Below are 16,765 nucleotides of genomic sequence, written 5' to 3'. Positions count from 1 at the left end.
TCATGCCTTATGAAGGGATAAGGTGTGACAGGTAGAGGGTTAGAAGAGGTTTTTCTCTTTAGTTCTAGAGGTTCTACTGATTTATATAAAATAAGACGGACAAAACTTCCCATGTTAACAAAATTTGCAATATCCACATGATAAAATATTTCTTGAAAATAAGTGCTCAAGGAGGTTTTTCTTTTCTAGTTTTCTTCCCTAAGTAGCTCTTTATTGCCTACTACTTTTGTAGTAATCTCAAAAAAATCCCTAAATTCCATGCTTTGAAACTTCTTCCTAAGCCCAATATATAAACCATCTTGGGCCAACTTGACAAACTCACATTTAGGTAAAAATATTTTGCACCTATTGCGCATGTTTTTAAACCTAGTAATGTATGAGTTCTTAGATTCTACTGACTTTTGATAAATCTTCGATAACTCAGCAACAGACATTTCATGTTTAGTTTTGTAAAATTGTGAGCGAAACAAGTGCTCCATGCCTTGCCAAGTGTGTAAAGAAACTCTAAGTAATGAAGCATAGCAACTGCAGTTAGGGAATTGGGAAATAACCTTAACTTAAACATCTCAAAGTTGTCATAATTAGTAAGCTCATCATATTAAATAGTAAACCTACCATTGTGTTCTAGGGTAGACTGCATTCAATCTCTTGAGAACAAAGTGAACTCAGGTATCTTACAACCCCTAAGGTAGGGACTATTTGGTAGAATAGGGTTTGTGAAATTCAGAATAGCCTACTTGACGTAGGCTATGTCCATATAACTCTTGGACTACAGTTTTAAGTGTTCCATGGTCAACATGAGGTTTTGGGTGTTTTATTATGGATGCATGCATAAGTGATGGTGGCGATGCTACATAATTAATCTTAGCATTCTCTGCATTACTGGTTGCATTATTCAAGATAGTATTTACATATGCAACATTATATACATGTGGGTAAGTGTTAGGATTAGTATTAGCAGACAGATTAACTCCTTCATGATAAATGAATGACCTTACTCCTTGAATAGGTATAGACATTAGAGTTGCTTCTCTCCTATGAGGTGGTTAGTAGCATTGTTCCTCTTGTTTCGGGGTTATTTGCACCTCATTGGATTCATGCTGGTTAGCCAGTGCTTGGTTAGCTGAAATTAATATCTACCCCCTAGGTGGTCTAGTTTTAGGTGAATTTCTCATGGATCCTTTGAAACTAGACTCAAAATCAGCTTTGATACTAGCTCCAATTTGTTTCGTCACTTGTTGAGCAATTTGAGCGCCAATGCTAGCTATATCGAATGCAATTGGAGCCACCTCTTGCTTTATGGGTGACTCGTTGCCATGTGCTTGTTCTTTCTCATTGAGATTGAGTTCAACTTCATCAGCTACTCCTTCAGGTCTGACCCTATGGCTTCTTGTTCATAAAACTTCTTGTTTTGGGCAATATGACCAAAACATTTGTGTAATGTGAGAAGTGCACCAAACTATCCTACAAGATTTTAGAGATAATAGTTTTTAAGATTTTTGCATTTCAATTTTTAATGCAGTTATCTAATCTTAACTAGTGGTTGAATTTATGTGGAATTTTATTTTATTTAATTAGACTTTATTATTATATAAATAGCACAATCAATTAATATTTAATTCAATAAAGTTATGTAAAAAGTTTCGCTCTATTCAATAAAAATATTCTTTATTCTTCGATATTTATTTTTGTAACAAATCATACAACAAAAAAGCCTTTACATTTACAAGCATATGAGAGTTGGAAGTAAACGCAATGAAGAAATAATGACCGACCTTGTTAGATTGATTTGTATGTTGGAAGACTTGGCTTTTCAAAACTTACTTTTATGACTGTAGTATATGCTTAAAATCATGACAATCATCCCTACCTTCATTCAATGCCAAGTACAGCTTTGGCACAATCTAGGCTAACATTAGCTTGAAACCAACTGAAGTTAAATCATTATTGTCATTATTGCTTAGAGAGGCACTTTTAGTAAGAGAGCCAATTAAATTGCCTTTCATATATGCATCACAGGCCTTAAAAATTTAGTGCCCACGTGTCCTGAAATGCTCTTTGACAAGCCCTTCAAAATCCTGACATGCATCAATATGGGAAACATTCCACTAATTAGCAAACGTAGCATACATTTAATACAAAAATAAAAATAGGAAAGAAAAAGGAAAGGAAAAGAAAGAAAGAAAGAAAAGGAAGAATAGTAAATTAAATTTGTGAAATTTTTTTGGCAACTAATATTCCAAATAAAATGTTGAATGAATATCTTGTTAGCATGCAAAAAGTTCACAATAAAAAAATCAGAACTATTTCTCCATAAAAAGCAAACAAGATATGTCGTTTATTAGAAAATGCCCTGTGATAAGCAAAACAAGATCAAATAACCTAGTCCTTTGCATTTTATTATCAATAACAAATCTTGTTCAACCAATATGATGCCTTTATCTTTGACAAATATGGGTACAAAAGGCACCACCAACAGAATATAATGCTACTTTTCAAACAATACAAATCTTGAAATAAGATCAAAATTATAAAAAAAAAATGATATTATTTTCATTATGCATCATTGATCTTGTAAATGCAATTCAAGGGCCAAGGAATCTCCTCAATTCATTCCAGCGAGAAGAGGCAAATTGGAATTTCCAGTAAGCTCAGTAGCATTTATACAGGGGAGGGATTTGAATTTCAGAGTAATTTGCATAGTTGATGACTCAATTTAGGTGATTATTTCATTTTAATCACTCAATTTCAATCTGTTAAAAATAAAATCCCTCCAATTTAGTTATGTTTCAAAAAATGCCACTTTAACCGGGTTCAATTTTTTAACTAGCATTAAATTAATATTTAATCAAAATAAATTTATAAATTATTCTTTGTTGTTTATTTTTTATTTTTTATATAAAAACTAAAATATTGATAAAATATTATATATTAATAACATATTATTTCAAATTTTAAAATTATTATTATTATATCATTATTTTTTTCAAGTTTTGCAAATTAAATTTTAATAAATAACAAATAATACATATATAATTAATAATTTTATTAATAAATTTAGTAAAAATAAAATAATTTTATTGATAGTAGTTATTAATCAATTTAATCATAAAGATAAGAAAAAGAAGAAGAAGAAAAAGAGGGTAAAAGGGTAATTTTATTCTTTTTAACTTAGAAACTTGCTATTGCAAATCAAGAGGACTACTTCTAAACAAAATTAAAATTGACTGATTTTATTTTAATAAATTAAAATTGAGTGATTGAAATAAAATAATAATATAAGTTTAGGGACGATTAGTGAAATTTACACGAATTTTCAAAAAGGTCTACTACAAGGATGGGTGAAAGAGTAAAGAAAAACAAAGAAATTATAATATATTTTCATTGAACATGAGAATAGTGCAACCTTAAACGTGTGAGATCCATATGAAAAAGTAGAGTGAACCCACGTAATTGTGAGAAAATGTGCATGCATGCTAGGTGCACTACATCATCTCCTTGAAAAGATATGTATTCAAATGCAACAACTTGGTTGGGAAAACATCAAAAAATTTAATAAACAAAATAAAAAAATTTATTCTTTCATTCATGTTATTGTAACCTCCCTTGCAAAAATAATACACAGTTATCTTGATGCTGTTGGGTCTTTTGTTGGAAGAGGCTTCACTAGAGGAATGGTTACCACAAGCAGCAGTATGCCAATTAACATTCCCACACAAGTTGACCACCCAACAATCCAATACAATTGATATTGAGAATGGATGGCAATGAGATATGGCCAATTGCATAAAAAGGGCAGAATTGGAGTGAATAAGATTGGGCAAGCACCCTTAATATGCACAGGGATTGACCATGGCTTGTGAAAATTGCCATTCAAGTAGAATTAATAGAGATACTTTATAAATAAAGTTTCGATAGACCAAAGCAACCAGGTTATGGCACTAATCAACTACACCATCCACCATTGTTGTGATTTCAACAGATTGGAGTAAGGTGGTACCAAAAAATAAGATTCTAGTTAAAAGGAAGCATAAAGAAGATGAATAAAGTTGACACAAAATGAGTACATGTAATTTAATATGTTACCTTGGGAGGCTTTCGCATGAGATACGTCATTATTTTGCAACTTAATAAAAAGGTATTTCATTATATAACGGTGAATTCTTCTCTCCTTCGGCCGTCCCAGTCTGCTTATCATATCCAGCTTCATTAAAATATGGCTTAGAATTTAGCCCTAACCCCTGAAGTGAAACTAGAACTTGAAGGATGCTAAAAGACATTGGATCCCAAACTTCATTGGCTCTGCCAGTCCATGTATTTAAAAGCCTAAGGCACACATTGCCCTCCTCATACAAATTTGGATTTATTTGCCAACCACCAGAATGGTGATATGCTGACTATAATATAATGGATGTAGTTAGAAAACAAACAGAATCATTAACCACTCTTTTCATGTCAAATTCAAAGTGGATACCATATCAAAAATCCATGTGAAATTCAAAAAGGTTTGCATCAAAATCAAAATTATGGCTTCCAAACCAAACATCAATTATCAGGATCAGTATATCTCACTGGTGGAACGTAAGGATACGCCACTGGCGGAAGGTGAAAATCGAAAAAGAATAGTCCATCTTAATAGGGAGTTCCATATGCTCCAACAATTACTGCCCTTAAGAGATCCATTTGATCTTTAGAAACTCGTAAATAGATCCCATTTGTTAAACTTTCAAGTGTTAAATCCAGAGGGTGCTCCATATTCTGTCAATATACTGAAACTCGCCCCAAATAATATGCTGAAACACTCCCTTACCAGGCAAGTTGTTCTGAAGAATGTTCCAATCTTGCTAAACCTTCTTAAGCCACTTCCTTCCATTGTTAATCTATCAAGATTAATTAATAAGAAAAGGTTCAGAACACATAATAGGCAAATTTTAAACATTGAAATTTCCGGGTGATTAGGAATGTTGGAAAATGAAGGTTAGAAATGAAGCAAAATAACTGCATGAAAAAGAGAGAGAGAGAGAGAGAGAGAGAGAGAGAGAGAGAGAGAGTTCATAGTTATCTCACTATGATATTTCTCACTACACATGAAGATTATGTATATCCAAATGAACTCAGGTAAGGAGCATAGTTATTAAAAGCGTAAGGCACACTAAGCTGTGAAGGGGTCTTATAGCCTAGGTAAAAGGCATAGGTGCACGCCTGAGTACGCAAGGCGTTAAATATACATAAATATAAAATAATTGTAGCTTAGTCAACCAGCCCAAAGAAGAAGAAGAAGAAGAAGAAGAAGAAGAAGGAGCAACACAGAAGGAGCACAACACATACATATACTAGACCCAGGTCCTCCTCCTGCTCCTCCTCCTCCTCCTTCTCCTTCTTCTTCTTCTTCATTGGGATGACCTTCATGAGGTGCACCTTGCACCTTGGTGCGCCCAGGTGTGCCTCCTGTAGGCTGCCAACCTTTGGGTGCCTCGCCCGTTGCACCTTGTGCCTAAAGAACGTCTCAGGCGTGCTTTTTATAACTATAGTAAGGAGTCTACATGATGTCAATAAAAGTCTGCCTAATTGGATCTCATATGCTTGGACAAATGAACAATATTAAACTGTAGTTCTAGCACAAAGTTATTACAAAATTTTATGTAAAACACAACTTATACCTGTGAATTTGAACCAAGAAAATAATGGTCCAAAGGATCTTTAGCTATATCAAAATGTTTTAAACTGCAAGTGTCATCTTCAAAGCATGTTGAAGCATCATATTTATCTGTGCTCAAATTGCATAAATTTTCTACTGCATTTGATGATATTAGAACCTCCAGGTCTATGATAGCATGTTCCTCTACTTTACCATAACTACTTTGTACAACCCCATTATCTATGACATTAGATTTCTGCAAGCTTGTCTCATCACCAAAATCCCTTTCCCCAGAATATTAAGTCCATTTTCACCTATATTTTTCCATCCCTGTGAGAAGTTTCCAGTAGCCAACCTTGTAACAAAGTCAAGTGCAGCTAAAGGAAAAGAAGGTGCTGGTTTCCTTCCAGAATTATTGTTCTCCACACTCTCTTCTGCCTCAGAGTTCACATTGGCATCATTTTGCAGCTCAATTTCCTGAACAACACAAACTTGCTTCATTTACCCAATGAAAAATTTGCATAGCTTATCTGTAATACCTATGAAGAGAATGTCAAAAGTATATTCTGCTAAATCATTTGCAAATTGTTTATCCATGGCATACTTATTATATAATGCATTCATATAAAGAAGGAACCAATCATTTGATGGTTGTATCCCCATGCCAGGGGAAAACAAATTTTAATTCCTATATAAAGAATGTATCTAACCAATATACACTCAATATTAATTATATGCATGTTATCCCATCAGCATTGCAAAAATCCGAAAAGAACATAAATCATTTTATACAATGTTCACATGGTCTCATTTTGAGACAATTTTTTTTTTTAATCAACTAGTTTGGGATTAAGACTTAGTTATTGTTGTCCTACCAAGGGTATACTATGGTTACCCCTCCACTCTAGCAATTGAAATTTTACTCACTGTGAATTTAATAACAGCTACGCTAGAGTTTGAAATATATTCAAACCTCTTGCGCATTCTCAAGGGCATCCATCTCATCATCATCATCAACTGTTTCCCTACTAGCTGCATCATAACTTACTTCATGCCCAGTTGTAACTGAGACGTCGTCGTCATCATCTTGACCAACAACAAAGATTGTTTGAGGTCCAACCTTATTACAAAATAAATATTCCATTAATCAAATTAAAAGCAATGCATATACATCACAGTACCAATTGTGCAGGTTTAAGATAGCAAGTATTGTCATTCTTTTTATGCAACAATTTAAGGCCAAGCACCTCAAAGAAAAACTAAGATATATCCACCCGCACATAGATAACTACTAGGTAACCAATTAGGCTTCCAATAAGGTTCTATACGAATTTTTTATCCCAACCACTTTATGAAGAATTAGGTATAAAAAAAAAATAATAAAAACCAATTGCAAATGTAAACAGACAAAAGTGAGAAAAAAAAAGTGGAACTAAGCATACCATTGAAACCATCCATACAAGCTTCATCACTGGATACATCATCTCCTTTCTTACTTCTTGAGCATTTTTTTCACATTTATAGTATCATTTGGTGCAGTTTTCCACTTTAGTTGTCCAAGGACTCCCTATCAGAGGTTGCAAGTGCAGAAACTGGAACTTGGGATGAACGAACAACTACATCCCCATAGGAGTAACTATAATTTGGATGTCCATCTAGCTCATACACACTTACAATTTCCTCCTTGTCAAATTCATGAGGATCTTCTTCCTTGGTAACTGGCTTTAACCACCTCACACATGCTGTTCGCTCTTTTGCATTACCACTTTTCACAACCCCAACAGGTCTAGCTTCAGATGCATTATTAATATCATCGGAGGCCTTCTTCTCCACATACTATTCAGTAGCAAATTCACGATCACTAGGACTATCAATTGGGATCAACATTGTTAATTCCAGTCAACGTTCTATAATTCCATCCTACATGCCACATCAACCCTTGTCCTGGTATTAAGGCTTTTTCAATTTTTTTCCTCTTTTTTCCAAGCCTTCTTTTCTCTCCTAATTACAATTTTACGTATCATTCTTTGATGAGGAAGCCAAGTTTCATGGACAGGATCCTTTGAAACTGAAGTTGAACTAACACAGGAGCTAGATTCAGATAAAGCTTTACTTCCAATATTTCTTTTAATTACATCAGGGGCAACCACAGGATCAATATCCATGGATTCATTATTATCATCTGATTCTTCTAGTGAAACTTCTTTAGAATCACATCCATTTTCCAGTTGGTTAGCATTTAATTCACTTTTGATTGAATCATGAAGCCTTAACGTTGACAAACCTTGGTCCGAGGTTATTGAGGATGATTGCCTGATAGTGGGTGGGAGAAGACACCGATCACCTACTCCTCAATTTGCATGTGCAAAACAAGACAATAGTTTTAAGTTCTTTGGATTCTGCTCTTCAGTAAAGGCAATTGAAGAATCAGGCCCATAGCCAACAGATGCTATGTCATACCTTACCCTCTGTAAGGCATAAGATGATCCTGTAGAATACTTAATGCACTACTGAACTTCACCTACCGATAATTCATTAAGTACACTACAAGGGATTTTAAAACCATTTTCTTACATTTTGGAAGTGGTGAGTGTTTTGGTAGGAATTAAAAACATTTAATTGAAGCCTCAAAATTAGTAAAAATTTTTATCCATTTTATTTTTCCGCAAATTTTATAAAAATTTCGACAGAGTGCTGTCTGTATTTGGAGAAAACAGTTCTTCAAAAACCTGTAAAAACACTTCCAATAAATTTTTCTACAACTCCCAACCTCCAAATAATCTCAATTCGACATAACTCAAGTCAATTCCACTTCAAAATAATTTCACAATTTAATCCAAGTTTGACATTTCAAAATATTTCATCATTTCACTCAATAAAGCTAATTTACATTCACAAGTTTAATTTACAAATATAAAATATAACAAATAATACTATTACAATTTATTATATAACTGCTCAACTTTACATTAATACATATGACATTACAATATTTATATCAAAATAACTACATGGGTATAAAATAATACCCGTACAAAAAAAAGATCAGTGAAGTCCTCAATATCAATAGCAGCTCACTCTGCTGCTTTCTCCTTGCTCTTATCTGCGACAGCAAAGTAAACTATCGCTGAGTATAAAAATACTCAGTGGTGCACAATAAAAATTGAAATGCAATACATATATCATTCGTTGACAAAACACAATTTAAATGTTGCACAATTACATTTTACCAATTATCAAAACTCATTATAGCAAAATTTTTGGGTCAAATAATTTAATAAACACAGTGTTGCCAATTCATACACAACTTAAGCCATGACACAAAATTTTTGATCAATGCCGTGTTGTACACCACGACAAAGCAATCTACAACCCCATTAATCAAAATCAATGAGGGAGGTGGCTAGCTAGCTAATTAGTACTCATCCGATCTACAACCTCAACTGGTAAACCAAAGAGGAAGGAAAATAATCGATCTCAACCTCATAAATGGAGGAGGAATAATAAAGCACTGTCATGCTAAGTGTGAATCAAAAATCCATTTCAAACATTTTATTCAAATATTGCATACAAAAATCAAATCAATTTCCAAAGTTACAATCTCATCACAAAGTGACAACACAAAAGTTCTTAAACTCATAATGCATACTAAATCCATTTTTCAATGATAAAATGTTTAAATAGGGTTTATTGTGCACAAACCTGCGTGAGTCGCCTCTAGGCCTTGAATCAGTCTCTTAGACTTTTCAAGCCTTTTTCAGCTGAAACACACAGTTTCACAGTGTTTCAGTACCATAACTTAGCATAAATCCAAAAATAAATTCAAATTCACTTTTATCTAACTTATATATGCTAAACTTGACATTCTTTAAAATTTGTGTTTTGGGGTTATTATTCACTACACTATTCAAGTCAATTTGTTGACTTTCTAAGGCTTAATAGGTATGAAAATTCCAACTTCACCCACATATCACATTTTGGTCACTAAATTTGTTGGTTTTGGTTGTTTTCTCAAAACTTAGGTCTTTTAGGCAAAATTGTAATTTTTCAGTTTTGGTGTCTTATGTTGCACTATTCCATTGGTCAATTTTCTGTTAGAATTTGGTAAAATTTTCTTCATAGAAAATGTTTCCTATTATCTTAACTTTATTCTCCTTTTTGAATCACTCTAATTAGAGTTTTGTAGCTCAAGTTATAGACATTTGAATTATGGCTGCCGGATTTGACTTAACCCAGATTTCTGGGCACTAAACTGGTTCTGGCAATTTTAGGTCACCAATTTTGGGTGGCCAAATGACTTGGTTAAGGGAATAATTTAGATTGGTGTTCTTCATGAAAGTTATTGGTCTATATCTCAACTGTCCACTGGTAAAATTTTAGGTCATTTAGACCTGCCTAGCCCAAGTTATGGCCAAATGAACAAACACACTGTTCATTTGGTCATTTTTGTACAGGTTAGACTGCAGAAATTCGGATTTGGTCAATTTGTTCACTAGGTTATGGTCACTTTTTGGGCATGATTCCTAAATGAAAAATGTTCCATTTTGTGTCTATTTTCATTCCCAATTGGTCTCATACCAATTGGACTTGTAAATTTTCAGTTTTGGTCCCTCAAAGGGACCTTGGTCATGCTACCTGCAGCATGACCATTTTCAATCCGAATTCAAACTCACTTCCAATACTTCCAACACATCTTAATTGGTCACAAATGACCATTTTTCATCTCAAACAAGGTCAAACACACCAATTGACCAATTCTCACATTTTTTGCTTTCAAAAGCCTAGGTGCCAAAACCCTAATTTGTCTAATCATCACAATTCATGCAATCCAACTACACAAATCACATATACACACTTAACCCAACTTCTCTAACACTTTAATTCCAATATTTTCCATCAAATCCAATATCTCCCTAGGCTGGCTGAATTTCCTATGGTTCCTTAACAAGTGTTTACTTTCATTTTTAAGTTGAATTCTAGGTTATTTAAACTAAAAACATAACTAAGAAACTAAATTTCTCAAACTAGATTACTTACCTCCAATTTCTTTTATTCTCTTCTTTCTTTCCTTTGCTTTGCTTCTTCAATCTTCCTTCCAAAGCTCATACAAAAGGTTTAAATGAGGAGCTTATTATCTCTATGGCTGAATTTAAGTTTTCTCCAAGCTCAAAGTGAGCTTCAATGGAGGTTTAAGTGAGAGTAAGGGAGAGAGTGAGAGAGAGATGGCAATGGTGAGGAAGACAGCTCTTTTTACTTTTTTTTTCTTTTTTTTTTTTATAAACTTATCCTTATGGAAGACCCATAATTTATCCAAAATTTAATTGTTTATTATTATGTTTATTACATCATGCATGATGTAATGCATGATGTCATCACCTTTTTCACTTTTTCTTTTTCTTTTTTTTTTCTATTTATTTTTTCATTAGTTCTTTAATTTAATACCCGATTCTGAAATTTTCTTTTCTTCAATTTTATTTAACATTCAGGTCAGGAGTCAGCTCTCGGGATCAATTGACCAAATTGCCCCTCGCCGGTTCAACCCGGTTTGTAAATAATTCAATATTTCTTCTGGCTCCCTGACTTAATTATTTGACTGACTTAACAATTCTTTTTCGTGATTTTCTCTTTTCCACTGTGTTCACAATAGTCCTAAAGACCGCAGCGTCACATTTTACGGTTCGAAATTTGAGTTTAAAATGACTTCGCAATCCTTCCCGAGAAGGTTACCCATCGTTGTGACTCTCGGCTCGTTTAACTTCTTATATTCTATTTTTCTTATTTATACTTAACTAATTGGCAATTACTAATTATTTGTGTTTATAGCTTATCTAGTTGTCTTAAGTGTGGTTCTAATCCCCTTAATTATCCAGATCGACACCGATCACCGGAATAGCGAAATATACCAGGCTATGCAAATAGGGGTATTACACGCTATCCAATAGATGAATACTGATCCAACAGTAACTTTGGTAACAGTACCTTCCAACTGATTAGCTTTCCACAAACTTGATTGGAACCAAGATTTCTTAAGCACTGATGATGAGCTTACCCTGACCCGCTGCCCTGGGTAGTAAGGAATATTTTCATCTACATCAAACGTACTATTGGATTTTGGTTTGAGATGGAGTGGCTTAGCCCCTGTTACTTTGCACATAGAACCATCGTCAATTAGCATAGTCACATTATCTAAAACATCATTTCTACCCAACCAAGGGCCAAAGACCCTTCAACTTACTGGATGATAAACCTTTTATAAAAGATCCACTAGAAACTAATAGTCAACTCAACTCAACTTAATTCAACTAAGCCTTTATCTAAAAAATTTGGGGTCGGCTATATGGATTCTCTTTCTCCACTCTAAACGATTTTGGGTTAAGTCCTCAGAAATGTGTGATGCTTCTAAGTCATGTTGTAGTACTCTCATCCAAGTCAGTTTAGGTCTACCCCTACTTTTCTTTCTATTCTCTAATCTAATATGCTCTACTTGTCTAATTGGAGCCTCTATATGTCTACGCTTCACATGACTAAACCACCTCAATCTCCCTTCTCTCAACTTATCCTTAATTGACACCACTCCTATCTTTTCTCTAATACTCTCATTAAGGACTTTATCTAATCTAGTATGGTCACTCTTCTACTTTAACATTTTCATCTTCACAACTCTTATCTTAAACACATACGACTCCTTCAGTACCCAACACTCATTACCATATAACATGGTTGGTTGTATGACTGTATGGTAAAATTTTCCTTTCAACTTATTAGGAATTTTGTGATCACATAAAACTCCTGTGGCGCATCTCCACTTCAACCATCCAGCTTTAATCCTATGACTAACATCCTCCTCACATCCCCCATCTACTTGAAGGATTGAGCCGAGATATTTAAAGTGATTACTTTGAGGCAGTACTACTCCATCCAAACTAACTCCTTCCCTATCACCAGTTTGGCCTTCACAAAACTTGCAATGCATGTATTCTGTATTCGTTCTACTTAACTTAAAGCCTTTTGACTCTAGAGTGCTTCTCCAAAACTCTAGCTTTCTATTGATTCCTTCTCATGTCTTATCTATTAGAATTATATCATCCGCAAATATCAAGCACCAAGGGATACTCTCTTGTATATGTTTCGTTAATTCATCTAAAACTAGTGTAAAAATGTAATAACTTACAGCTGAACCTTGGCATAATCCAACTGAGATAGAAAAATCTCTTGTGTCCCCTCCCACTGTGAACACAATAGTAGTTGCTCCTTCATACATATCCTTCAACACTTGTATGTACCTAATAGATACCCTCTTTTGTTCTAACACTCTCCATAAGATATCTCTTGGAATACTATCATAAGCCTTCTCTAAATCGATAAAAACCATGTATAGATCTTTCTTCACATCTCTATATTTCTCCATCAAGCTTCTAATGAGAAAGATCGCTTCCATAGTTGAACGACTGGGCATGAACATGTTGGATTGGTTTGGCATGATCTATCCAAAGTACTTGAACCTGGTCAGCCTAAAGGCTTTCATTCTTATAGTTGCCACTACCTTTATTCTTGTCACTGCTCTGGTTAGCATTGGCATTGTCAACAGCATCAAATTCTTCATCTTCATCTCCCTCATCTTCATCATCAGTAATGATGCTATCAGAATCTTACTCACCAGTAACTTCATTAACTTTCCCAATTGTCCCAGTATTCTTGTGTCTCACAATGTCTTGTCTATAAATATATGGTACATTATGCAGGTTCATAACAACCTCATTTAGTTTGTTAACATCATTATTTTCACTATCTGCATTCAAGACATAACCAGATCCTTGTGCAATAGAACCACTTTGTTTCAAGGTATTTTTATCATCAATTCTAGTAGTAAGCTCATTGACTTTGGGGATTTTCTCATTTTGTTCACTTCCCATATGAAAAGTATGCGCAAAATATGCAAACAATTATTCACAATATTTATCAACAACACAAATTCCTTAAAAAATGCAATATAGAGCTATATTCCAGAAATAATATAGAGGGAGAAATCAAGAGAGTTATCCAAGTCATTTTGGTTCCATAGAAGATGGAATACACCCAAACTTAATTTAAAAAAGTACTCTTCTAGCTCTAGCTCAATTTTAATAAAACCCTAGAAGAAAAAAAGAATCAATGCCCCAATATAAAATTAAAACCAATATAATGCATAAACTTCAAGTTAAGCACAATAACATAAAATGCATATAATTACCATAATAAAAACTCACAATCTAAACCACACCCTAATTTCACAATAGAACATTCTACAATCACTTAAAACCACCAAAAGTGTCAGCCATGACGAAGGGAGAAAAAAAAAAAAAAGAAAGAATCAAAAAATTAATGAGAAAGAAGAGGAATATCGCATTTAATCAAATAAATTATAAAAATAAATACCCTAAAGCAACTCCAAATTTATAATAGAAATAAGTTCAAATCCACCTTAATGAATTAAAACTCCAACTTAAATATAGAAACAAACAAATAAATAAACAAATACTAGAAAATGAACATTTAGCTACAAGAAGGACGCAATTGAATTCAAAAATAATGAAGAAGAAGAAGAAGAAGAAGAAGAAGAAGAAGAAGAAGAAGAAGAAGACATGAAACAAAATTAAAAGGAGAACATGAGAATGAAAAGATCTATAAGAAGATTACCTTTGCTTAATGAAATTGAATGAGATATATGAAGAGAGAGAGAAGCGTTGCTGTGTTGGTATGATTATTTGAAAGGGTGTTAGTTGCTGGGTGTTACACTGATTGCTAATAAAGAAAATATAAATATGGAAGAGAGAGAGAGAGAGAGAGAGAGAGAGAGAGAGAGAGAGAGAGAGAGGAAGTTGGAATTTGTAAGCAGTGTGTGAAGCTAAGGTGTTAAAATAAAAATTATTTTATATATCCCTTTCTATTTTTGATAAATCCATTTATGTTTTTCGTAAATTTATTTAATAGATTATTTAATATTATGTCTCTTGGATATAATTTATATGCTATAAATAGAGTTCATTAACTCTATAGTGATTATCTTTCTGGATTTATTTTCCACACATATAATAAAATTCTTTTCATTCTTTCTATATGTTTTTATCCACACATATTATATCACGTTATCAGTACGAGTCTCTAGCCTTAACCATACATAGGTTTCATATTTTCTTTTTTATGATTTTAAAATCATTAAGGCTGGACAATTGGATAGCTAATGGTTTACGACAACCCGATTAGAAGGAAATATTGTTATTCAAATGAAGAAATTACGAAAAGTGTTTTTAGGTAATTTTGTTATTGATCTTTTATTAATAATAATTGTTTTTTTATCTCTAACCTTGAATTCTTTATGATATTACGTCAAATTTGTCAAAATTTGAATTTGTGACTTTTAATATTATGGGGAATAACTATTTGTCATTGAAATTATATATTGTAATTCATTCAATAATATTTCTTTCATTATTATTATTTTTATGAAAGTTAAATATCTTTAAACAAAAGACTCACTTGAACTTTGTAAGAGTTTTGCAAGAAAAATGTAACCACCAAAAAGTGGTGTAAGTTAAATATCACATGTTAAAAGACCTATTTGAACTCTAGAAAAACTTATTGAGTATGAATAAGTTCTCAATTAAAATTATGTGAAGAACAAATTATTGATGAGGATATGTTAGAAAAAAAACATTATCTATTTTTCATGTCTCAAATATGCTCCTGCAATAGCAATACCATGAAAAGGGTTTTAAGAAATACTTTGAATTAATTTATGTCTTCTTATGGCAAAATAAAATAACATAGTTATTATTGAAAAAGATATCACCACCAGAAGTGGCACAATATTATTGAAAAATAATGAAACTCGTCGATCTGGTTATGCTCCATTCCCTAAGTGAATGCGATAACATTAAATAAAATTTATGAATGTGGTTGTGACTGTGAACATAGATATGGTCGGAATCAATATATTTTCTATAATTGTAGTGGTCATAATAATTAATATTCTAACCATAATATTACATCTCATCACCAAAAGTAGCAGAATAGTGAGAAATGGCAAATATACTAGAAGTGGTGAGATCGTGATAAAAGAAATAGAAAAATATGAAAAATGAATGTTATGCTACGCATAATGATTTTGACCATGACTAATTTGAAACAACACATTTAGATGTTGATTTTTCCTTGAATGAAATATACAACACATGTAGATGTTAATTTTTCACTAAAGAAAATATTGACCATATGGTTAATAATAGAAATATTTAAGAATAAATAATTCTTATGTTTTACTGTTTTATATTACAAGCTTTTATTGTGGTCTTAGAATTTTATATATAATGTTATTTTTACATTAATTTGTTTTTATATATTATTTTATGAGTTTTCTTATTATATTTATATTTCTCTTGTTTATAAAGAAAATATGCTATCAATGATAAAGATATATGTCTAGCAGACAATATCAATATAATATTTGGTAGTTCAAAATTGATTAAGGCTTTGGAAGAGCTATGCTCTAGAAGAGCTAATATATTATTACCCAGAGGGATAAATGATGCCTTATTTTTCCCTAAATTTCAAAGAAATTTATTTTGATTTAACGGATATCATATTGAAATAATGAATAAGGGAAATATAAAGTATATTTGCATTACTGTTATTATTTCTGGAAAGAAATGTTTGTTGGAAAAATTACCCTCTTTGTCCTCTAGATTGTATTACACAAAAATTATTGTGATTGAAATGCATGCTATAGTAAATCTGAAATTTACTAATGTAAACCCAAAGTTTACTAATCAAAGTGACTTTATTGTTTGGCATGACCAGCTGGGCCATCCCAGATCAATTATGATGTGAAAAATTATTAATTCATGTAGTCATTTATTAAAAATCCAAAAGATTCTTCAATTCATTGAATTCTCATGTGTTGTTTGTTCTCAAGGAAAATAAATTATTAGGCCATCATCAACTAATAAAGGATTTGAATCTCCTACATTTTTAGAACATATTTACGGTAATATATATGGGTTATACATCCACCTTTGTGGACCACTAAGATCTTTTATAGTTTTAATTAATACATCAACTAGATGGTCCCATGTGTGTTTACTATCATTT

The 16,765-nt window shown here is 32.6% G+C and overlaps 1 pseudogene; it reads right to left on the bottom strand.

The window, feature by feature from the left end:
- Positions 1-1,826: 1,826 nt before the first annotated feature.
- On the bottom strand, positions 1,827-13,551 carry LOC110664431 (probable ubiquitin-conjugating enzyme E2 23; annotated as a pseudogene).
- Positions 13,552-16,765: the final 3,214 nt, after the last annotated feature.

The sequence above is a fragment of the Hevea brasiliensis genome, chromosome 6, assembly GCF_030052815.1.
Source record: "Hevea brasiliensis isolate MT/VB/25A 57/8 chromosome 6, ASM3005281v1, whole genome shotgun sequence".
In the NCBI taxonomy this organism is placed as follows: Eukaryota; Viridiplantae; Streptophyta; class Magnoliopsida; order Malpighiales; family Euphorbiaceae; genus Hevea; species Hevea brasiliensis.
Note: the sequence above shows the minus strand (reverse complement) of the source record. Positions and strands in the feature narration are given on the sequence as shown.